Genomic DNA, 24,237 nt, shown 5'->3' on the forward strand with positions numbered 1-24,237 from the left:
CTTCTGGATTTATTACATTTTGTAGGATTATAATGGGTTTTTTGAAGCTTTTTGTTTCATCTTGAGCACTGGCAGAGGCAAGCAGGTAACTAAAGGTACACACAGAGCATTTTAATGGGGCTTTTTCCTGAAATCATCTGAGTGGCCAAGCCCCCTCTGACCACAGCCCCGCCCTCCCATCTGCATTTCATAAGGGTATTACTGCTGTAATTAATAGGAGTTGTATAACAGTACCTAATTAAACTCTGATCATATAGTGTAAATTTAACTTGATTATCGTTAGCCTCAGTGAACTCTGCAGGAGATTAATCCTGGTGATTCACTCAGCAGAGAAGCAACAGCAGCAGCTCTGTGGAGGACCAAAACATCAGTGAACAGCGATGCTCTGCACCCCGAAACCCTGCAAGGTAAGTCCCGGTACCGATGGTAGCACTGGTGTCGGGGAGGGGACTGTGCTAGGACTGGAGTCTCCCCATTTTCAAATTGGTTAAAAGCCACTGGGACGCCAGCAGGCTGCTACGGCGCGGTTCTTAAAATCACTGAATAAGGAGTCTGTGAGAGGATTATGGCTTACATAAGAGTTTTATGTCTGTCCTAAAGCTACAGCCCCTATGCATTTGTGCGCTGTGTACTGTGTCTGCCAGTGATTCATGGACACCAGAATATCCTGAATGACTACAAGCCACATTTTGTTTAAGATTGTTTCAGGATCTGGTCCCAGTCTTCTGAAAGCTGGTGAGGTTTTGTCTGTGGGAACAGAGAAAAGGCAGTAATTTATTTATTTATATTAATTACTGCATATTAAAATGCTGTGTGCTTTGCTTCTGCACACTGTGCTAGAGAGTTCTTTGCCAAAAAAAATAAAAAACAAGCCTTTTGTAAAATACTGGGTTTTTCTGTATCTAGTCTGGATGTACAGGGCATGGGGTTTGTCCTGTCTTTGGCTGAGCACATCTGTTTGTTTGCTGCTATTAATAGTTTAATCAATGGGGCTGATTCCTGCATATTCTCCATCTGACAGTAGCCCAGAAGACCCAGATGACAGAAAAAAAGAGGGGTTTTGTATGTGTCACTTTTTTCTTTCTTTTTCTTTTCCTTTTTTTTTTTTTTTCTTCATTGCTTAATTAAAAGCAAAGGGAAAGTTTTACTCTTGTTTGCATGAATGGTCACATCAAACAGTACAGGAAAATCTAGGCCAAGCTGCATTCAGCAGTCTAAGGAACATTATACCAATGCACCGCTTCCTTTCATAGTAGCGATGCCTCTTAATAAACGCCGGGCACCTTTTGAACTCTCTTTGATACCGTTAGCTTTGCTTTTCATAAGTACCCCAAAGCCCACCTTGCCCCCCCGAGCTCGCCGTGCTTGTTAGGAGGTGTATCCGTGTGGGATGGGAAGGAGAGGGATGCGCGCGGGGTGCATCCTCGCTGCCTGCAGAAACGGTGCCGGTTATATAACGCCCTCGCTGGGTAACGAGGTGAAACTCTGTCAACTCTTCTGCAGGAGCTTTCAGAGGGTTTGGGGCTGCTGGCTGGCTGTGGGGTAAGTCAGGGATGTGTTCCTCGGGGTGAGGTGTGTGGCAGGGTGCATACACAGGTGTGAGTGCGTGCAGGGCTGAAAAGGTGCTCCAGAATCACAGGCTATGTGGGTGCAGGCGACGGTACCTCAAGCAAACACGGCCTCTCTGCATAGTTAGTACCTTGCCTGAAACAGATCGGTTTAGGTTGTTGCTGCTTTGTGAAACAGCTCTGTAACTTATTTGTGCTGTCTGTCTGTTTTCCTCTAACATGTCTGAAACACAATTAAGAATAAGCTGTGCTTAAGCCACAATGGCTTTCCCTTAATACTGGTAATAACACTTTGAGAGAGAAGGCTGTGCTCAGGCAGTGAAACGGTCCAAGATGCTGGCACTATTCAGAGTGTAACTTACTGGGGCTTTGCTGTTGTTTTTTGCACTTACTGTTGTTTCGTGCACTTGCAGAGCTGTGCCTGTTTGCAGCTCAGCTGCTACATTTGCTTGTATGTGTTGACTTCTGAGAGCATGCTGGATGACTGTCTCCATGGGTGCTGGATATCCATGTCTGTTTTGATTTAAGACTGAACTCTAGATCTGGATGTGCTTGCACTGTCATGGAAGAGCTCCTCGTGTACGTAGCACTCTCATGGAGCTGCTGTCAAACATGCATCTCAGAGCAGAAAGCAATCTTTGCAGCAAGAGGAACAAAGAGAATGCCTGAGATTCTGCGGTTATGTTTGCACTTAGTATGTAAGTAGTTTGTGTAGTATGTGCTTGAGGTATGGAGGAGTTACTGGGGAAACTGGTGGCTCCCTTACGGACGCAGAAGGACTGGGGAGTGGGGCTGTGCATCCACAGCCCAGTTAGCTGTAAGCTCAAAAGATTCAAACAGCGAGAAACAGAGATTAAATGGACCTAAATAAGTGAGGGATCTGAATTATTCATAAACAGAAATGTTTGTTCCTTAACAGTCAGGTGCCTGAATCCAGAGCAGCCTCAGGCCATGGGACTGGCATTGTGAGGGTGAGCGTTGTCCTAAAATGAACTGTGCAACAGAAAAATCGCTTAGTATGAGATACAGGCTCGAATTCCCCTGGGACTGAGAATCTCTTGTACTCAATTTTTAGACTCTTTTTTTGTTACAGTCTAAAAGGTACTTACTTGATGGTACAATTCCTGTCACTTCAGCTTTTGCATTTGTTCCTTGCAATATTCAGCTGGAGTAGCAGCTTGCTGGGACCCACATCCTATTTCATTTTTGTTCTTGTCTTGCCATGCTTGGGGTTGGTGGTCCCATAGATCTGACTGGTCCTTGGCTGATTTTGTGGCCCTTATGTGAGGAGATGGGTGTAAGAAGAGGTGGAGTTTTTTTGGCATGGTTTAATTTTTTAAAAAAATTTTAATCCAACACAAAAGAGGGTTTGTTTTTTGGTCTGGGATAGCAGTGCAGCTGAAAACTGGTGTCTGGTAGTCCTGTTGAGGAACAGGTCTCTCAGGACCCAAAGCGTGGTGTTATACTGCACTCTCCTGAACATCCTGTCCCTCCCTCACCTGTGCTACATCATTCACCCATCATTCATGCCAGATGTAGAAACTAGAAGCAGTGGACTATATTGAGATTCCAAGTGGTGCTATGCTTTGGCAAGAGGGAAGGAGATACTTGGGGATATGCTGCCTCTGTTTCATCCACTGTAGTTGTCTCCCTGTGATGTGGCTTCAGGTGGCTGGAAGCTAATCAGCCGATTTGGCCCTTGGCTTAAAATGGAACCACAACAGCTTCAGTCTACCAGGCTCCCTACTTCTGGGGTAGGGTGTAATGGAATAGAAGCAGCAAAGGACTGGCCAGGAGACAAAGACTGCTGAATGCACACATAGTCATAAAAATCATTCTAATAATTGGAAGTGTTGGGCAGCCTTGCTGGGAACTTAAACATAGAAGCCAAGAGTCAATCACACCTCAAAAACTATGTTCCATTGTCTCCTTGAGCTAATTTCTGTCTTGCTGGGCAGGAGGATGGGCAGAAACCTCTACTTTTCCTTTCCAGGAGGGAGAGAGTTAGTGTTGTGTGCATCAGCAATGCAATGGTACCCCCAGAATGGCAAAGGCAGCAATGGAGTTTGGCCATCCTATACTGCAAGCCCCCTAGCACTGGGTACATCATTCAGGCTATGTAGAATGCCCTAAGTGACAAGAGGTAGAGAAATACCACACAGCTGCCTAGTTTTTCATACACGATCACTGGGGTGCTGGTGGCTTTGTAAGTTTTGAAGCCCCATAGCTGAGCCCACAGGGTCCCTGTTGCCACTTGGAGATGGTGAGCCTTGCCCTATATATCAAGCAGACTTCTCTGTCTGCTTGCCTGTGTTCAATTACCATTATGAAATGGTAATAAAAAATTAAAAATGTCATTACAGTGTGGTGCGGGGATGGGCTTTACAGTCCAACTGCAAGTCTCCTGTTGGGGAAGCTGCTCCAAGTTTATCTGAACTCTGACACTGGGCAGTTGTTCCCCTCTATGAATGGTTCTCTGAGCAGGCTGATGTGGCTGGTGTTGTTTCTCACTGACTTGCCTGGATATGACTGTGTCAGCAACTCTCCCGAGTCTTTCCTATAGTGGAAATTTAGCCTGGTTAAAGCTCCTACCAGCCAGATGCCTCAGCAAGAGCAGTGCTTTGCCCAAAGATAGTTATTTTGATGCAGACAAAATAACTTGAAGGAGAGTTATTTTGATGCAGACAAGAGTCATTAGGACTGCACTGACTTCCTGACATTGGCACCCATTGTGGGAAAATCCCCATGGCGATAATTTAATGCCACTGAGCATCTCTCTGTGGTGCAGCTGCAAGAATGGTGCTGCCCCTGAGAGATCGCTGTGTTACAGTACGGGGCTGATGCACAGCATCTCTGCATCTGTTAGCTGGCAGCCATCCTACCAAAAGTACCTGCAGGTAGTTTCCTTTTCTTCCTCTACAACATCAGGCAGAGAGAAGCCCAATTAAGAAACTTTGGAATTTGAGAACTGTAAATGTTTGCATGTGTAAAGAAAAGTCCTGGAGAAATTCTTGGGCCAAGCAGTGTAGAAACACTCCATGTAACAGAATCTCAGCTGACTGAAATGGTGGGTGTGCTCATGTCACTGTCTGTCTGCCCTGGCATGATTTTGGCCTTTAAATGGTACACATATTTTACCTTTTTTTCATGTTTTGTTTGCACTTCTAGAACAGGGCTCTGTGATGTGGTCTAGGGCAGCTACTGGGGCCAGCAAGAGCTGATGAGAGGCAGCCAGGTGGCAGAACTGGACCTCCATGGGGCTAGGAAGGAGCCTTTCCTGGGGCAGGGCCATGGGATCTCCACAGAGCTGTTCCATGGCTAAATTGTCCAGGAACAGGAGCAGCACCACTGCTCTCCTGCTCCTCCTCACACTCCTCATTTTGCTTTTCGGATGGTGCCTGGCACATCAAACCCCCCCGCCTAGAGGCCAGGAGGAGGCTGTCTTCCACAGGCTACTGTATGTGCCTGGGATACAGCCAAAGGACTAGTTGGAGCAGAGAGCCTGAACAGCAACTAGGAGCATCCTAAAGGGTCCCCCTGGGGGTTCTATTTAAACCTTTACATCAGCAGCGGTGAAACTGGTTCTGTTCTTTAACTTGAACTTTTTTGAATAAAAGGTAGACTTTACTACAAGTGGTATTGTTTGCCCGAATCTGATTGACTCAGACAATTTTCTTCCTACTATTTTGTTTGCAGGAATTAGCAGATACTTTATTAAACACCAAACGTGTTTTAACATTGTGATATTGTAACACACACAGGAAGCAGAGGTCTTCCTCTGCATGCATCCTTCTCTTCTACCTAAAAGAATAGTCCAGCTCTTAACTGCTACCTTGGGGAAGGTGCTGAGCCCTGTCAGCTGGGAAAAAGAGTGCTGATGTTGTCTGATACCTTGGGCAGCTAAGCCTAAGGCAGACCAATAAATTGCATTATTTTCATTGACTCTGGTAGCCTTTTTATTAGATTGCCATTCCCTTCACAGACTCGAGTACCATACTAATAAAGGTAATGAGTGATGAGTAACAAAGGTAAGCATAGATGCTTAGCTATCCCAGTCCCTCTGACGTGCCAGTCCATTGAACCTATTTTCTGTTCTGACCTCATCTTGGCTAGAATTTGATTTTGAGTCTTTGGGTGGATTGGGCAGCCCCCTGCTCAAAGCACTGCTTCAGAAAATACTGTGCCAGGCTGTATGTTTATTAATAAGCTGATTTGGTAAGGAGATGGAGCACCATGTCTGAGCTCTCGAGGCAGGGCTAGCTAATGATACTGGACAGCAAGCAACTGTCACTTTTGCTAAATCTGTCATATTGCAAGTAAGCTGCTTACAGCATGCAGGGGAGGTGGGCAGAATGACAGTCTAATCCACCTTAGGGCTCTACCCAAAGTGAAATGTGGAGTCTGCTTTTCTCAAGAACACAGTTGTCCCTTGGAAACTGTTGTCTCAGAGGCACAAAGAAAGCTAAGGAGCAGAACAGGCATCAGCTTTGCTGAATAAAGTCCATCTGTGTGTCTGCTAAAGGCCTTCTAGACCCTCATCCCTGAGCAGTGATAAAATAGGACTTCTGAGGAACAGAAGTGACATGGAATTTGTCAGAAAGCATATCTTTGTACATTTCTTAGCAATGCAGCGCAGATTTGCAAACCAATCTGAGGATTTCTTTATATAGAAAAGGGGAACACTGTGAGACCCGGTCAGCAGAACTGGACTCTCAGCAAAGCTTTCATGGGCGGGAGCTGGGGAAGTAGCACACAAAGAGGCTCTTGGTGATCTCTTTCTGTTTCCAGTGCAGCAAGATGCCATTTCCTAACCTAGAGACCCCAGTGTGACCTCACCTGCACCAGTTCAAGTGCAGCCTGTGGGCTCTGCAATGGCTGTATGATGGGTTTGGGGAGGGAGGAAGAAAGATGTGGGCACCAACTTCTGCTGACACCTTCCTGCGCCACCTCCCGCTGACGTTCAGCCCTAGGTCATTCTTCCTTGTTGCTATGTTAGGTGTGACTGTCCTCTCATGCTTCTGTGGTAGGAAAATAGCGTATTTTTTCCAGACTTCTCCCTCTCTTTTTAAAGGTGAGACTGCACCCGTGCATCACGAGACACAACATGTTTTTCAGAAATGATCCCCCATTTTGGCCTCATTTGGCCAAAGTGCAGTGCGTAGCACTTCCTTGAATTTGAGTAGATAAATAATCATGTTGATGGAAGTGCTGCTTAATATTAAACTAAGTCTGTTGCTGAATCAGCTCCTTGATCTTTGGCAACCTTTGTGCTACAGAAGTATTTATACATGTAAACATTAGATTGTAGATAGAGTTTCTTCAGATAACACTGCAGCATATGGGGCACAGGGTTGAACTTTATGGGGCAATAAAACTCAGTGCTGAATGCTGTGAACAGTTTCCTCTTCACAGGTCTTTATATCTGCTTTTGACAACTAATCTTCAATGGCATTTAATAGTGTTTAAGAATATCTTCATTACTCTCAAATTGTCCTGTCACCTGTGCAGTGCTCCACTTGTAGAGGGTGTTTGATGGTACTGTGGTCTTTCCTGGGGTTGCATGAGAAGCTCCACATGAGGTTGGTATGTTGTATTAAGCTGGGACTGTAGATTGTGCATAAAGTTTTAGGGCTGTCCATTACAATATGCATTTTGAAGTGATGGGGCTGTACAAAATATACTTGGAATGGGCTTCAGGAGACCTTTTGTGGTTCCCCACAAGGAGATCCCCAACAGTCAAAGGTAGAGATGTGCCTACATGACTTCAAGAATTAAAGCCTAAGAAAAAAAAGACAGGAAAGTGGTTTTAAATGCTATCAGAAAATGGAGATGAAGGATAAATTAAATGCCTTATTAAAATCACTTAGTGGCAGGGCTGTAGGTTCAGTGTGGCATCCCTGGCAGTCAGCCCACCAATGCCAACAACAATCACATGCCTCCAAGATACAGAGCTGAGGTCCCCCCATTTCCTAGAGATACCAGGGAGCACATGAGACTCATGGATAGCCATCATAGACCGTAGGTTGTGCTGCCAAGAGTAACAAGTTGTGAGGAAACGGTTTAAGACCAAAGAAGGGAGTTCTGTCTTCTTCTCTGTTCAGTCTCCACTGCATTGGCACAGTTGTGGTGAAGTAGTTGAAAGCCGATCTTTTTAAAAGCTCTCCAAGCATTAGCTTTCAACCACGCAAGCGTGATTTTTCACGCATGGGAGACTGGGAGTGGCAGAAGTACCTTTTCCAGGGCAGGATTTGCTTGAGCTGGTCATGAAAGTGCACCCTGAGGGCTGCTGAATCAGGTTGCTCGTAAAAGTCAAGAGCATTTTAATGCAGAAGATGTTTATGTTCTTTCTTGAAGTGTTATAATGAGGATGCAGCGATAGCATCAGGGAAACAGGGTCACAGAGCAGAGCACTGGGAAAGCACATGCCCAGCTCCTCGGGTGCTTACCTTGGGATATGTTTTGGTTACAGACTGCTAAACATAGCAAAGCTGGACCTGCATTATCACCCTACTGAATTTCAAAAGGTTTGTTGTGTCTTACTGGAAATCAAGCTTCATCTTTGATAGCTTTAACCAGCTGTAATATAGAGGCTGTTGGAAAAACACTGTCGCCGTCACAGCACTCTTATTTTTACCTTCAGGAGGAAGAATATGTTGAAATGACCTTTCAGTTTCCCAAAGATAAAGATGTTTCTAATTGGAATGGTACCTATGAATACATGTAACTTTTTTTAAAGGTAGGAAAATGTTTTCTGGTAGAGTTATGCATTTGGTTTGAGTGTTCTCTGCAGTCTTCACCTCCATAGAACTGGGTGGGGATTTTTGGATGGCTTTAGTAATTACTTAGGAGATGATGAACAGTCTTAGGTTTTCAATACTCTTTAGATGTCTCTTTTGTATGAGGCCTATGATGTTCAGTATGTTGCATTGCCACTGGAGAGACCTAATGAGGCATTTATGTCTAAAAAAATCTCCTCAAATTAGCCCACCTACCAGACAGGAAATCCACCTTGAAGGCCTTTCTGGGAACCATGAACAGTGCTGGAGAGCACCCCAAACAAGAGATTTCTTGGAAACTGGGCCCTTTTCAGGCATTTCAGTTTAGATGTCCTGAGCCACTTTTCAGAAGTTTAATGCTACTTATCTCAAGTGAATCTGGCTCTGGGTGTAGGGTTTTTTTGGAGGAATTTAGTTTTAAATAACATTTCCCCTGCCTAGATCTTTATCATCATTAGAAGGGAACTTACTCTGGTTGCATGTGAACTACTGCTGGCTCTCACAAGCATGGCTGTGTTTACACAAGCCAGGATTTGTTCCTGGAAAGTGGGAAGGTAGGCACTGCTCCCACCAGTGTGTTGTGGGGGGCAGTTCTGCAGCTTGGCTTTGTCTTGATCGCTTAACTGTAAGTTCTCTTTGGGCTCTACAAGAGGGTATTCTGCAACAGTTCTCACAGTCTGACGTCCCCCAGCTACCCATAAATGCATGCTGAAGCTGGTAATTTTATTTTGGGTGTTTTCATTTGGTTGTTTTGTGGGAGGAGAGCTGGGCTGGGTTTGATCCTTTTGAGCTGGTGCTGTGCTTAAGCTCCTTCCTAAATGTGCTAACCAAGAAAACTGAGCTATATTAGAAATAATATGGATATCATTTACAACCTTGTCTCTGCTGAAGGAAAACACTGAAACACAAAAGCTGTGAAAAACTGTGACTGAATTTTAACTTGGGCAGCAGCACTTTTTTGAATAGTGATGAATCTCAGCATGAGCTCGTTTCACTACAGCACTTGCTGAATAAGTTATTAATTATATAATCATGTAATAGTTGGTGCAAGAACTGCCTTCTGCTGTGTAGGAAATACAGGATGGTATTTCCTTTCTTTTATTGCAGCACCAAAATGAAGAATTTACGCTGCATTCACCAGTGCTGAAATTTGGTGGGTTGCGATGCATTTGCATTGATAAAGGGCTCAGTAACAATGCTGACAGTGCTGTTGGAACAGAAGCTACCATTGGTGTTTGGAAACAGTTCTTGTACAGGAGAAAAAAAGGCCGTTAAGAGATTCTTCTGTGAAATAGTTCCAGACAAAGCACTGAGCTCATGGCAGTGTGTAGGAGAAGAAAAACGTGCATTAAGGCTTCTCTGTTACATGAGTCATCAAAACTTATGTAAATATGCCTTCATATAAGCTGTATTTATCTTATTCTTATAGAGAAAGTAGTAGTAATGCCTCTGTCTTTCAGATGGAGGTATCGAGGGTAGTGTTTTGATAAGCAGCATTACGTGTGTCCATTTTCCCTGCGGATCACGGAAGACAAGAAACCAACTAAAAGCAATTCCCCCTGGCCTTTACTTGGAAACTTTAACCAAGTGACAGACCCTCTAGTCCTGGATGGCAGTGCTATCTAATCTGTATTTGAAAGACAGTTATGAGAGTCTGAAAAACATGTCAGTTTAAAGTAATTATCCTTTTTTTTTTCTTTTTTCTTTTTTTGCTGGTATGTATCTCTGCACATGCTTCAGCAGGGAGTCAATGTGAAGGTTAAGAGGCTTTGTTAGTATAGTTGCAGTTTTCTTGAAATGTATCTGAACTGAGTTGTAGCTGGCCAGTGAGAACTGGAAAGAAATAAAATATGGTTTGACACGAAGAAAAAGGATCTCAAATTGTGTTGGTCCAAAAGTCAGTAAAGGGCTATGATAGCCTGCCAGAATGAGTCATGTTATTTTGGGACTGTTTGTGCCTCATACTCTGTTCCCCAGTAGAAGACACTTCTCTTTTGGACAACTTTCAGCCTCGTGCAATCAGTCCATCTACTTTAAAGACAAATACATGTATATTAATAATGAGAAGGATTGACTAACAGATTGACATTTCATGGGATTTTAGGGATGAACCTCTCTCTGCTGAAGTCAGAGGCAGCTTTGCCATTAAAAAGGGTGTTTAGTCACTGCATAGTCTAACAGTGCAATTGCCTTAATAGACTAGAGTTATCTAAAGGGCATCCTGTAAATGTCAAACAAGGTTTGACTGGGGTTTCTTGTGCATTATTTTGTGAGTAACTAGGGTTTGCAAACTAGATTTTAGAAATCTATCCATATTTGGAATACTTTAGAAATTCATCTAAAGGTAAATGAGTAACAGACCAACATTCCTAGGTTTCTAGTGCTTGGATTTTGAGAGCTGCAGAGTATTTTAAAGGGCTGGCATCTCTGAAGAAAATGAGAAATTTTGCTGCGATTTACGTTGAGCTTTGGAGATGGTTTTGTATTTGGACCATCCTTTCAACCACAGACATACCCCTATGCTACAACCTATAAACAACCCAGGGAAAACCCTGAGGTCTTTGATGTTCTGCCAAAGTTCTCTGGTGCCACAGAGCTACCAGTGGCCACTGTAAAGGTGAGCCTGGCATCAGGCCTTTGGGGTTTATCCTGGCTGTCTCCCTCCTGGTGTGTTTGCCTGATGTTTGAACTCCATGTAAATTGACCCAGGGCATCCTAGAGTTTCAGCTCTGGAGCCCAGGAGAGCAGAAAGGATACTCTTGGTTCCAGCACCCTAACTGGCTTGTCCTTTGTCTAGGACAGCGCAAGTTATTCTTTCCAAGCAAATATTTACTAAGTAAATAGCAGGGGAGAGTTCGTATACAATTTGTTGGCGTTACGTCAATGAAGATTCATTCTGCTGTGTGTTTTACAAGTTTAATTAACGTGGGCTTTGCAATATGTGTTGGAAAGTAAATAGCAGGCACATCTTTATTTACCTGGCAGAAGAGTAATGCTTCTTTGGAGGAAGATGTGAAAGCTTTTCCTAGCACATGCGACTCTGTTCACTGGTATCATGCAGGCCGTTCTGCAGCACGCACGCTTCTTAAATCCCCTGTAAGCCCAAATATCAGGCTTAGGGGAGAATTAAGTGCTGTACAGATTCATGGTGAGCCTTTGCACAGGGAGTGAGTTTCATCCTACCGTCTGAACACTGTGCAAACAAGCAGTCAGACCTGAGACTGAAGGAGATGATCAACTCCAGTTGGCTGTTGTGCAGAGCAGTTTATGGAAAACATATCAGATGCACAGGCTGATGCTGCTTTGTGGGCTTTATCACATTAGTGATCAAAAATATCCAACATGAGCAGAATACCCACAACTGAACTGTTTTCATTTGGAAGGACTTCTTGGCTGACAACTTAGCTGTCCACTGAATTATAAATCTCAGCCAGCAGCATTTTACAATAGAGTCCTGATATAACCTTTAGCAGTGAACCACAGATGGCAACCATGTGAGAAGGCTACTGTGCTTTTGATGCCGTCTGTGCTGTCATCGCTCCCATAACCAGTGTGTCATATCCTATAAGTGATGCATCATCCTCTGATGCCTCATCCACAGTCTCTGCTTCTGGGGCCTTACAGATTATTGACACATGAGGTTTCCATTGGCGATTCCAAGGTACAGGCTGATCAGTGGTGGGAAGTCCCTGCCAGTGATGGGAGCTCTGGTTAGAGATAAGAAATCACACCTTATCGGAGCTGTTAGCCCTGTGAGTGCTGCCCCGTGAAGTTTTAACTATCTGAACAAGGAGTCCTCATTAACTTCCCTGGAATCACCTGCACGCTCAGTGTCAGGGATAAGTGTACACATCTTCAGGGCTTGGGATCAGCTGGGAAGGAAAAAAGCCCTACTTTGAGAGACGTCCCTCCAACATGATCATATCCTGGCTCACAGGTCTGTTCTCCTAAGACTGCATCCCCCAGTCCACTGGAGATGCTCTCATGCTTTCTCTGGTCCCTTTGGTGTAGCATCTCACACCTGAGATAACAACGTGTTTGTAATTTCCTTTTTTCTGAGCTTTCATCATTTCATAAGCAGCTAAAATTTGCATAGCCACTAACCTCTCTATTAACATAACATTTACAACAAGCTTAACAACAAGGAACAGATTTCTTGTTCAAGATCAGCCATTTGAACAGCCAAACTTCTCTTACCTTTCTCAGTACTTTTGTTTGCATGTAAACTGACCTTTCCTCCTCTTTCATTTCTATTCCTCTTCCAGTTTTGTTCGTCAAGTATAATTTAAATGATGTTTGGTGTGAATTAAATGCCTAAAAAAAAATGCTATTGATTGCTGTTATGCTCGTAGTGTCAACTCTGTTATTCTAAGACATCAGATTGATAAACGTTTTTCCAACACCCTGATACAATGAATATTTTTCCAGGTTGTCTTAGAGGAGTACAGTAGAGTAGATATGTATTTTTTTCCAAGGTTGTGCAAGAATAGGCACAGTGTTTGCTAATTGTCCCTCATCTCCCCGTACACATTTGCTGCTCTACCACTGTGAGTAGGTTGTTACTGGTTTGTTTGTAGCCATCCCCTGTACTTGGACAGAGAAATTGCAGTGGGTGATGGTTTTTCTCTGGACCTCTTTAAAACTCCTCTTTCATCTGCCTCCTGATTTTGCTCTGCCTATTGAAATTTCATGCATTCTGGGGGGCTGGTAGCCCAGATGTTTTCATGACAATGGTGTCTTTATCATCAGGATTTCATAATTAGGCAATTATTTTTTTTACAATACAGTCATTTTGAGATTTTTGTGTAATAAGCAGTTAGATATTATAATTTGCTGGAGATGCATTTTTTTCTAAGTATGGATTAGAATAGATTTTAATTTTACAATTTCAGAGATCTAAATTAGACATTGTAGTAAAGAAAACCTACTTCTTATGTCTATTAGAAAATTTACTTTTGTGTTGTCCTTATGCCAGCCAGTGAAATACTTCCATATGTTTTTAATCTTAGGTTAAGTTAAAACTGCTGGTAAAAAAAGATGGTGGGAAAATTGTTTGTGATGATGCAAGAAAATGTAGCTAGAATTTTTAAGATACTGCAGTGCTCTGTCCCTTCCTGGTCTGCAATGGGGAAGTCCAAGTGTCAAAAGAAATAAAATCTTAGTCAGTTTAAGCCAGCTGGAAGGTGGAATAACTTCAAGACATTTTGTTCTGATTATTTCAACCACTTCTTTTTGGATGTAGCTGGAATGTTCAACCAAAAATAATTTCATTTCCACCTCTTCCTATTTTGCGTGTGTGTGTTTCAACTGAGAGATGCAGTGGAAGTAATTGCCTGCAAAAATGGACATATTCTGGTACAGAGTCATTTCCAATCATTTCTCTTAGAAGCTCATTTTCTAATGTTGCTTACTCTGTCTTACTACTCCTACTTTTTTTCCCTCATGTTCAGTAAAATATTAATCCTTTCAAAAGTTAAGCCTGAGTTTAGTCTTTTTGTTCGTCTTTTGCTTCTTAATGGCAAGTATTAAACACTGATTTCTGAGGATGTTCACAGCAGCAGATGTAGTTGCAAAGAGCAGTGGATAAATACAATTTCTCTTTCTGCGCCTCTTTTATTTCTAGTAGAAAAATGCCTGAAAACTTTACCCTAGTCCATCTCCATTTGTGTTTTGATGGGAAAACTCCTGATGGCTTTAGGCAAACAAAATGCTTTGAAAATATAGGTGTTTTTCTGAACTGGGGCTCCATTAAGCTCTGAAACGTCAGGGTTGTGCTGAGATAACCAAGGCACTCACAGAAGCCTTCTTTGGTCTTACCAGGCTTTTAGGTGTTGATGGCTGTTGCTGTTGCCCTGTTGAAGGGAGAACAGGCATGGAGAGCAGCTTTTGGTGGTCACAGGTGCCTTTAGGTCTTCCCTGTCTTTAAAGGGTGCTCTCTGACCACCACATCAGGGCAGGCTGAGGGAGTTGGATTGAAAATGGTTAAAGCAGCACTGCAGAGGTGAAAGAGGTGTCCCTCATGAAGTGTTCCCTTGGACAGCTTCTTTGCCTGTGACTGTGATGCTGATGGTGGCACTGGTGCTGAGGACAAAATTCAAGGTTGCTCCGTGTGTCAGCACCCATGGACTCCCAGGTCCAAACTCTGCTGCGTGGCACACGCGGGTTCAGATGGTGGCTGTCAAGGACTTGATGTTAGAAATCCGCCTCTGTAGTTCTGTCTAACCTAAAGCAGATTTTGTGGTCAGCATGAAGTAAGTGACGACCACATCTCGTCTAACTCTTCCTAACTGGACCCACTATTTCCCTCTAAAAAGTTAAGTAAGAGGTGACGTCGCAGTCTGAGCTAGGGGTGGCTTTCATGTTACGTGGTGCTCAAAAAGTAGGTTACTGGGTCAGGAACAGCAAGTTCTGACTGTTTGCCAGCTCGGCCTTTTTTTTTTCCCCGTGATGTTTATACTGCTGTGACCTGCCACGCTGAAATGAGTCTAAAATGAACGCGAGCAGTGCTTCAAAACAGCAAGATGAGTTTGATTGAACTTGTCCTTCTGTGCTTGCATCACGTTATCAGTTCACAGGATGGTTGCTGTATGGTGGCTTCCTTTTTTGAAATGAAAAGTAAAGCTAATTGGAATCCAGTGGCTACAAAAAAAAAAAAAAAAAAAAAAAGACCATCCTTTTTAAATTATTAGCTTGAAGCCAAAAAACTTTCTAAACTCACTGGAAAGTGAAGAGATGAAGAATTCAGTACTAGGAGAATTTATTCCCAGATCCAGGGTGGTGTTGGAGACCATCCTTTGAGATGTCTGCAGAATTTGAATCTAGCTCAGAATAGTGAATTTTGGAGCAACAGGGTTTTGATTCTGGCTATCATCAGTTTGAAATGCCCCCCAGATGCTTGCACTGTTTTGTCCAAAACTAGTTCCTCCCCCTGCGGGTGTCCTGTCCTTTTAAGCCTCCCCAAAGCCAGAGCTCAAGACTGTGCTGCAGGGCACGAGGACAGAGGGCAGCTGCTGACAGCGTTGAATCCCTGAAAGGGAGCAAAGTGCCAGGCTGAGGGTGGGAACCCTGACAAGGAATTGCAGCTTCCTTCCCAGCGGGAGCACAGGGGCAGGAGCATGATGGTTGGACTCAATGATCTTAAAGACCTAAAGCTGCATCCTAAATGCTGCTATGATTAGATGTTTCCATGACTGCAGAGGTGAGACTGACTCAGACTGCACATGGGTTTGTACCTGCCCCAAACATCAGACCCCACAGTCTCTGTGTGCTGGGTGATGGCAGCCTGGGAGCAGATTGCTTGTCCCATTGCTGCCATGGGCTTCTTCACCCCATGACTGGAGTGTGAAGACATGAGCAGTGGCTGCTTTACCCACAGGGCTGGCACAAGCCCTTTCTGGGCCTGCCTTTGGGGCTGCCATTAACGCCAGTGGCACACAGCTGGACTGGAATATCCAAGGGGAAATTTCTTTGGGTTGGAGGCAAGTTTTCCTCTTGCTCAGTGCCTTCGTGCCTATATTTCTAGATCCTGATACTGCAGTCCTCCTCCCTCTGGTGAAGTGCAAAGAGTGGGATGGGTGGCCTGGCTTCAAATATTTGAATAATCTCAGCAACAAAAATATTATTCAGAGCAAAGCCTCAAAATACGTTCAGTGGCTCACTGCCAAAGCTGACTTAAGAGGAAACTATGTGGGCCATTCAGTCAAGTGATTCATCGAGCTTTCAGTGCTTCCGAAAACTCATCTAAAAGAAATTAAAGAGAGAGAGAAAAAAAAACCAGGATTCAAAGAGATTGCACCTCACAAAATCTCTGTCTTCAATCAGAGAGAGCTTTCTGCTGCCAGACCAGATGCAGCAGGACAGGGAAAGAACAGCATCACTTAATGCTCATTGCGGAGCTAAAATGGCATCTCATCACAACGCATCAGCAGCACTCCCAGAAAATGGCCCGTGCAGAGCCTGCAAAGGCCACCATCAGCACTGAGGTTTGCACAGGCCTCTTCATGTTTCTTCTCCACAACTTGAGAATATCTGACTTTCTGCAACTGGAGGAAAACTGTGTTGCTCGAAGAAGGGCGAGGTGAGTAATGCAGCTAATAAATCCACAAATGTCCCTATTTCAAAGCAGGGATCAGCTCATTTTCTCACCGTTTAATGAAATGCAGTCAAACTGCAGCACCTCGTAGAAGACCTGTTATTTACGAGACTATCAACCTCTCAGAGCCACACAGGTTCCCCACTGGCGACAGCTCAGCAGGGCCCTGGTTATCACAGCTGACTTACAGTTCCCTCTCTGCTGGCAATCAGTTCAGCCACTACCAGAGAATATATGTTAAGCCTCACCCCAAAGACCCCAGTCCTGCGAGGTGCTGAGTGTTTGGTGTGGGAAGCAGTGTTACAAGAGGCAGCAAGGAGGTGAACAGCTCACCCCCTGTGTGCCCCCTCTTTCTTAGAAGGCTGGATCAGATTCTTAGCTGATAAAAGTAGGCATGGCTCCATTGCCTTCAGCAGGGCTGTGCTGATGTATGCTGGTGCAGAATCTGGTGTCTATTTAGAAGCAGAAGCTCTAAAGCTTTAAGGAGAGGCATGCATTTAAAATGCAAAATAGCCAGCGTTAGTCCTTGCTGGCCTCATTTCTGAGGGGATCGTGTTGGGGTGAACTTGTCCTGGCAGTTGACCTGTACGAAAATCCGCAGCTTTCTCTTGTGCTCCAAGCCCTTGGTGAGTTTGCAGGCACTGTGAAGCTTGATCCTGCTTTCCCCCATCCTACTGCAGGGTTAGTGAAGGAAGTGATGGTCTGCTGGTCAGAGAGCACTGCCACAGCACACATGCTTGCTTCTGCCCTTGCACTGCTTTGGGATGGGATCTTATGCAAAGCCCGTAGCTGTGCCTGGCCTTGATTTCTCTCTCTGAAAAACAATGACGACAGCACTACGTGAGTTCTTTTACCTATTCCTTTTTTTTTTTTTTTTTTTTGGGTGGAAATTGACATAAAAGAGCAGAAATCTGTGTCTTCTCTTCATCCCTGCTGCACAAATAGCTTTCCAGCCCACTTCAACAGCTGCAACATGAAAGTAAAAATATTAAAGCTTGATATATAAGTGAACTCCTTTGGAACTTGCAAACCATTATTACGGCAAAGGAATGCCCTAATAATACTCTGCTTCCAGTCAAAGAAGATATGTGCTTTCTAAATTGGACAGACAAGGACTTAATGGTTGGACCCATGGTAAGGAATTGGCAGGATGATCACACTCAGAGTTGTGGTTGATGACTCAGCTGTAATCAATGTCTCCATGTCCAAGTGGAGACCAGTGGCCTGTGGCATTTCTCAAGGCTCAGATGATCTTTAAGGTCCCTTCCAACCAAAACCAGGTTCTATGGTTTCATGATGCCCTCCATGTACAGGATTCTGATCTATGAATCTATAGTTACACTTAATAAGATGCAACAGCCGCTCAGGGGACTGATAATAGGATATAGAGTCCTTTATCTCTGTGTCATGTGTTGAAATCCAGACTAGGCCATTAGCAATTAAAAGGTCTTACCACATGATGTCTATCCAGTGACCTGTGCAAAAGGAGCCTCAGCTCAGCAACCAGTGCATAAACATTCAGGTTTTAGGTTGCTGAATTTTTGTTCTCTCTTTTCCTTTTTACTTTTGAAGGGAGGAAACTGTCTTTTGCAATCCCCTCCCTGCTGTCTTTAGCACCATGGCCAGCTGTCTCTAGGCAGGCAAGCAGCCAGGCAGACATGGGGTTGTGGTGTTTTCCTTCCCTAAAGATGGTTTTCCAAAGCAAAGCTGAAGTATGTTAGAGCAAGGCCCTTGGGAGAGCAGCCAGCCCTGGCTCTACTCATACTGAGTTTGTTTGGGGACTAAATACACAGTTGTTTTCTCTTGGCTTCTTAATACAGCAGCTATTTAGGCATATAAAAATAATAGCTCATAAAGTATGATGCATGGGTTTCCTCTCTTTCTGTTTCTCACATGAAAAAATACACCAAATATTTATTTTCAAGAATTATTTGAAAAATGGGAGAGAACGAAGAAAACCTTTACTTATTGCTGCATTTTCGTTCAGACATGCACTTGTTTGTGTTCTATTAATTTATGGTGAACCTTTATATTATATATATCTTTCCCATTTATTTATAACTGCTAAGGTTTTGGGGTTTTTTCCATCTGAAAACAGCCGGTGAGTGTGAAAGGCTCCATAGTTACCGTTCACTGTGACAAGTGCTGTGGGGAAGGAGGTATTTTCTTTTTCTGTCCTCAGAACAAGGCCATGCTAATGTTCACACACAGATGTTTGCGTTTGAGAGAGTTTTATAGCAGCAAAGACCATTGTTATCAATGGCTGGTCAAGCACAGAATTCAAATTCTCTGCGAGCTGAACCCAGGTCTGTGACTTGCAGCTGTGACTTGAACAGTCACCTCTGAGTGATGGGAACTGGGGCTTCTCAGGGGCTGGGCAGCCCCATCTTGGTAGTCATGTGTGACCCTGTGAAACTGGCTGGTTCCTCTGCCACCACCTCCACCCTGCTGGGAACACCAAGAAGGATTCACGGCTGCCCTTCCCTGTAGGATGGTGAGCCTGGCACTGACTTCCCCGGACCACAGCCACCCGGGAGCCAGCCTGCTGCCACAGTCCCCACCCAGCTCCAGAGGAAGGTCCCCCCTCCCACACCTTCAGGCCCTTGTGAAACATCACCAGTTTTGGAAGGAAACGGAAAGCAGGGAAGGGGAGGACACAACCGAGCCCCAGTTGCTTGGAATGTTTTAGCCAGGACTGCCACTTCCAAGCAGCTCTTGAGCAATGTCTTCCATGGTGGAGATCTCAGTCCTAGGAGATTCCCTCCAACTGGAAATATTGTAGTGTGGCAAGACTTGGCTCCTCTTTCCTCTGTTTTGAAAGGTGCACCTACTCCCAAATATAAGTGCTAAGGAACATTTGCCCAATGGCATGCCAGAACAGCAGGACAGGAATCTCCCACTTCCCTTTCCTCAGTATCTCTGAGAGCTTTGAATTCTTTCATCAGAATTTACATCCTCTCTCAGACAACCACCAGCCTTTATCTAGGGGGAAGGAAATGCAAACAGAGCCTGTGAGCCAGGTCACTGACCGATGGGTATCACTGTTGGTCTGCTCGTGGTGGTTCACGCTGATTAAAATCATGGCACAGCAGTCCCTGAGCTCCAGTAAGCTCCACAGTTATTGACGTGTTACCTCTCTGTCGCCTCAGGATCTTAAATTTTGGCCTAGAACCCTCAGCTTCATGAGAGCCAGCCATGAGAGCTGGGGATTTCTCCCTTTCATAGGAATTTATAATACCTTGTGATATTCTAAACATTGGCAAGTGTTGGTGTACCTGCCTGAGCTCCCAGATTCAGGGAGAAAGATCAGCTTATGTGCGGAGAATGGTGGCTGCTGGAGCTATGTGAGCTGTTCTCACATGAAGAAACCCTGCCCTACCTTAGACTCCCAGGAGGAATTGTGGACTCATTTGGGAACTTCTGCAGAAATCAAGCTTGGATCCAGCCTTGCTTGCTGTGGTGGCCACACCAAATCTGTGCTACTTCTATGCTCAACATCTCAATTATTTCTGTGCTGCACCCACTCACTGGTCCTGTTCCACCTCTCCATCTGCTCCCCAGGACTCTGCACTCGGAGTAGTAAAACTCTTTAAAGAAGCTGAGTTGAGCCTGATCCAAATATCCCAGGCAGACACGAGCCCTGTTGCCTCCATCACCACAGCGTGGCTAATCCCAAACCCAGGTTGACTGCCTGCATCACCTGAGGTGATGCTGAGCAATGCTCCTGGAGACAGGAATGGTGCTGCCAGACCTCACTGCTCAGAGCCCAGCAGTATCAGTAGTCCCACTATGTCCCTTTCCTCTCGGTGTTTGACATGCAGGTCAGTTAATGCCTGGAATATCTGTCTGTGGCATGGAAGGTGATTTGCAGAATTTACATCAGACTATAATGAATATATCTGCAGGGAGAATTCCTCGCTGGATATTTCTGTTTCAGATTTTGGGAGGTGCCAAAGGAGAGGAGACTAAGAATCTCTTTGAATGAACTAGAGATTAGAATTTTTCTCCCTTTCTGGGTTTGCTGTCCCCCCATCCATACAGAAACTTCTCAGGCTGCTCTTGTGTTTTTCCCTTTCTGTGTCAGTCTGAGCTGATGATGGATAGAGGTGCCATTAAGATAAGCATCTGTACTGTACACAGAAGGATCACAAGCATCCTCTTGGATGCCCTTAATAAAATGTTCGGCTCTTTTTGAAAGACTGAAGAGAGCTGTGACACAGATCAAATCCTCAGATTCTTGTCAGCTCTTGGTCTGCTCATCTTTCTGCAGCTCCCCAGAAGCTCAGTGGTACTACTCCAGGTGAATTAAGTGGATAAAGCCAAGCTTGAGCATAAGCCACACTTTCTTAATTGCAGCAAAATATGTTTGTTTGTTTTCGTTGTTGTTGTTCTTATGAATAGGTAGTGATCAAGGCAAATGAATTCTAGAGTAGGCTCTTTTGGTGGGTTTTGGCCACCACAGGGAGTGATTGTGTTTTAAATACTAGAACTAGAAAAGTCTCGAGAGCCCACAGCATGCTATCTTCATGCCTGTTGCTTATGGCTATTTAATTGCTCCCTATGAAGCACCAAGTTAGGAAGGTTAGTTGGAAACTGGGCAAATTGGCCATTTTCAGGAGGGTTTGAAAGTGTTTGGAGAATGTAGTCACCTTGACCCCAGACTTGCCAAAGCCCACAGTGAAGGAGCAGTGAACCCTGTGCTCTCTGCAGCTGAGTGAGCACAGTGAGCCCTGAACAGCCTCTTCCCTGGGCTGTGAGGCAACAAAAGCCAGCTTTATCTATATTTCACCTGAAATTACAGAAATCATTCTCTTTTCTGCTCCTGCTTCTCACCCCCTTCAATTTTGTGTGACTTGCTAACGAGGTTTGAAATGGGTCTGGCATTGCAGGGGGCTTGTTCAGGGGGGTCAGGGCGGTTGTGGCCGAGCAGATGTGCAGCAGCTCAGGGTTGCTGTAGCCCTTCTCTTCCTGCACTGAAGGGCTCTGACTGGTTGTGGGATTTGATGGCTGAGGAAGAGCCATTAATTCCGCTCCATGTCTGAATCCCAAGAGGAATAATTGCACAGTGCCTACCAGAAAAGCCCCCTGTGATTTCGATGGGAAAGTGGCTCCTTCACACCTCCTGTCCCATGTCAGTGTATCCTGCGCTTCTGCTGCTTCACTGCTGCCTTTTACCATAGACTTGGATGGACTTTCCACAGCGAGGTGTGCCTGTCCTTCTGCCTGGATTTTTCATTGGGCTCTGGGTCTCCTTCAGCTTAAAGGCTCTGTTTCAGTCTTTCAGGACATTATTTCATTCCTCTGTGGCTTGGGGTTTTCTGTAAGCAGGGCATTTGCCACTGTTGCTCTGACAGAAGCAAGCAGGGGTTACTTAACTACCCACATCCTCTAAAAATAGAAATTTACAGCCCCGAAGTACTTAGACACATTTTCATTAGTGTATACAGTGAGCTTTCTCCCAGCTATCCCAGTCTATTAATAACAGCTCCAAAACCTTTGGTTTGCCCAAGTGTTTAGGAAAATTCACTTTTTCCAGACAGTGGCTGTTGGTATTTCTGTACTCTGAGATCAGAGCTGTCATCCTGTTCAAACACTTGCTGATGGAAAGGGGGTGCATGGCTCACTCACCCAGTTCTTTCTTTCCTGTGGTCTGCTCTTCCCCAAGGAGCACAGAAAAACATGTCTTTTACTTACTCTTTTATTAAGAACTGACCACAGAGAAGGGGACAGAGAGGAAACAGAAAATTTGGATATACATTATAGTGTAGGAAATAGCAGGGAGAGAGAAAAAATAGCAGAGAGAAGAAAGTGTGGAAATAAGGTGGTTTTGTGTTGTGAAAGGATTAGCTGAGAGTCAGCTTTCAGATGCTTTTTAAATAAGGCATTCTCCTGGAAAACACAGATCCTGATCGATTCCAAAACCCTCGGGGATTTTTGAGGTCAGAGCTTCCCTGGGAAAGGGGACAAATTAAGCATCAGTGCCGTTTGCAAATGGGGTTGTTACTTTTCAGTGAGAAATGCAACCAAAATATTTCATGGAGTTTTGGTGGGTCATTTCCCCCTTTTGCCTTTCCATGAGGCTCAAGCCCAGCGCAGGGAAAGTTTTCCTTCTTGCTGTTGTTTTCCTGAACCCCTTCAGACAATCATAGAGTGGCTTGGCTTAGAAGGGAGCCTTAAAGATCATCCGGTTCCAATCCCCTGCCATGGGCAGGGACACCTTCTACTAGACCAGTTGCTCACGGCTCCATCCAATCTGGCCTTGAACACTTCCAGGGCTAGGGCAGCCACAGCTTCTCTGGGCAACCTGTGCCAGCAGCTCATCACCCTCACAGGGAAGAATTTCTTCCTAATATCTAATCTAACCCTATCTCATCTAATCTGTCAGTTTAAAGCCATTCCACCTTGTCCTATCACTCCATGCCCTTGCCAAAAGTCCCTCTCCAGCTCTGTGGTGTCCTCATTTAGGTACTGTAAGATGCTATAGGGAAGCCTGTATATTCCTTTTATATATTTCCTCTACGTCCTTCCTAATGTTTGTCATAAGCCAGCCCTGAGATGTTTGCAGCCCATGAGGTGCAATTCTTCTGTGCAGAACAGCATTCCCTCCTCCCTCTCTGGCCTTCCTTAATTCTCTACTCACAACTGGGAGGGCTTAGTTGACACTCAGATTGATTCCTGATGATCCAGGAAAAAGCTGCCCTATCCATTTGCCTTGGGGTTACAGTTCAGCCCCTGCCCTGGCTCTGCAGTCCTGCCACTTATTTGCATTTTTCTGTACATGGTTCTTTCCATTCCACACATTAATCTTTCTTTAAGACTCTACCCCACGCTGAACAGACAGGAGGCACAGATGGCTTGATGCAGGTTTGGTTGGTTGTTTTTTTTTTGGTGTTTTTTTTTTTTTTTTTTACCTCTTTAATTTCTGAAGTCCATTGAAAAGCAGCAAAGTTTAAGTTCCATAAATATTAAATATATTATTTTCAATGGAAGTTGCACCTGCTTGTCTAACCCTCAACTATTGCCTAATGCTCAGGAACATTTCAGCTTTATTTTCTGGTGTAACATTTGGTTGTGCTAGGGAAGGGATGGCACTCCTTCTGTGTTATGGAAATCATCTCATGCTGGTTGGTTCATCTCAGCTGGTTCCCCTGGGGATAATTTTGGAAGTTCTTTCTCCTTGGCACTTATTTAAATAGCCTTCATGCTACCAGAGGTCAACTTCAGCACCTACTACAGACTCTGTTTCAGAGTTTTAAGGTCTGGTCAATGGAGATATTTTGGGTGCCCGTGAACTGTAGGTGAACACCTAAAGTAGCATATGGAGTATGTGCTTTGAGTGTCTCCTGTCTCGTTATTGCTGAGCAGGGAAGTAAGAGCATCCAGGCCAGGCTGATGATCCTCTCTGGCTTGGCACAGCAGGTGCCCAGGCCTGCACTCTGCATCTGGGCCAGTGCCCCAGGGAGGGTCCCTTTGCTTCCCTGGGCCATCCCTGCCTGGTGACCACTGACAAATGGGGAGACAACTTGGCCACTTGTCCCTTCCCACTGAGGGATGGATTGTCTCCTTTGTTTCAAACCCAAGCCTCAGCTCAACCTCACAGTGGGGCAGCGTGTTTCAGAGATGGACTTGATTTCTGGAATGCTGCTAGAACTCCTTGTGAGAAATTGCAGAATAGATTATAAATTTCCTTGGGCACTTTATCACTTCCCCAGTTGCAGGGGGTTGACACTGTGGTGGGTGACACAGGCTCTGTGGCAGTGAGGTTGTTCTTGCATGGGACAGATGCTTGGGGCTGCTCTTG

The 24,237-nt window shown here is 44.6% G+C and overlaps 1 protein-coding gene across 2 annotated transcripts in view; it reads left to right on the forward strand.

Annotated features, from left to right (window-relative positions):
* Positions 1-318: 318 nt before the first annotated feature.
* PASD1 (PAS domain containing repressor 1) overlaps positions 319-24,237 on the forward strand; it is a 94,209-nt gene continuing 70,290 nt past the window's right edge. The window contains exon 1 of one of the 2 annotated variants that reach the window (XM_027888365.1): positions 319-407. The gene's annotated coding sequence lies outside the window, so the exon portion shown is untranslated. Of the gene's footprint in view, positions 408-1,372; positions 1,543-24,237 lie in introns of those variants that run through there. The other variant, XM_027888364.1, reaches the window with a different exon arrangement.

The sequence above is a fragment of the Empidonax traillii genome, unplaced genomic scaffold (assembly GCF_003031625.1).
Source record: "Empidonax traillii isolate 1590-97213 ecotype Southwest subspecies unplaced genomic scaffold, ASM303162v1 scaffold237:size1322474, whole genome shotgun sequence".
NCBI lineage: Eukaryota > Metazoa > Chordata > Aves > Passeriformes > Tyrannidae > Empidonax > Empidonax traillii.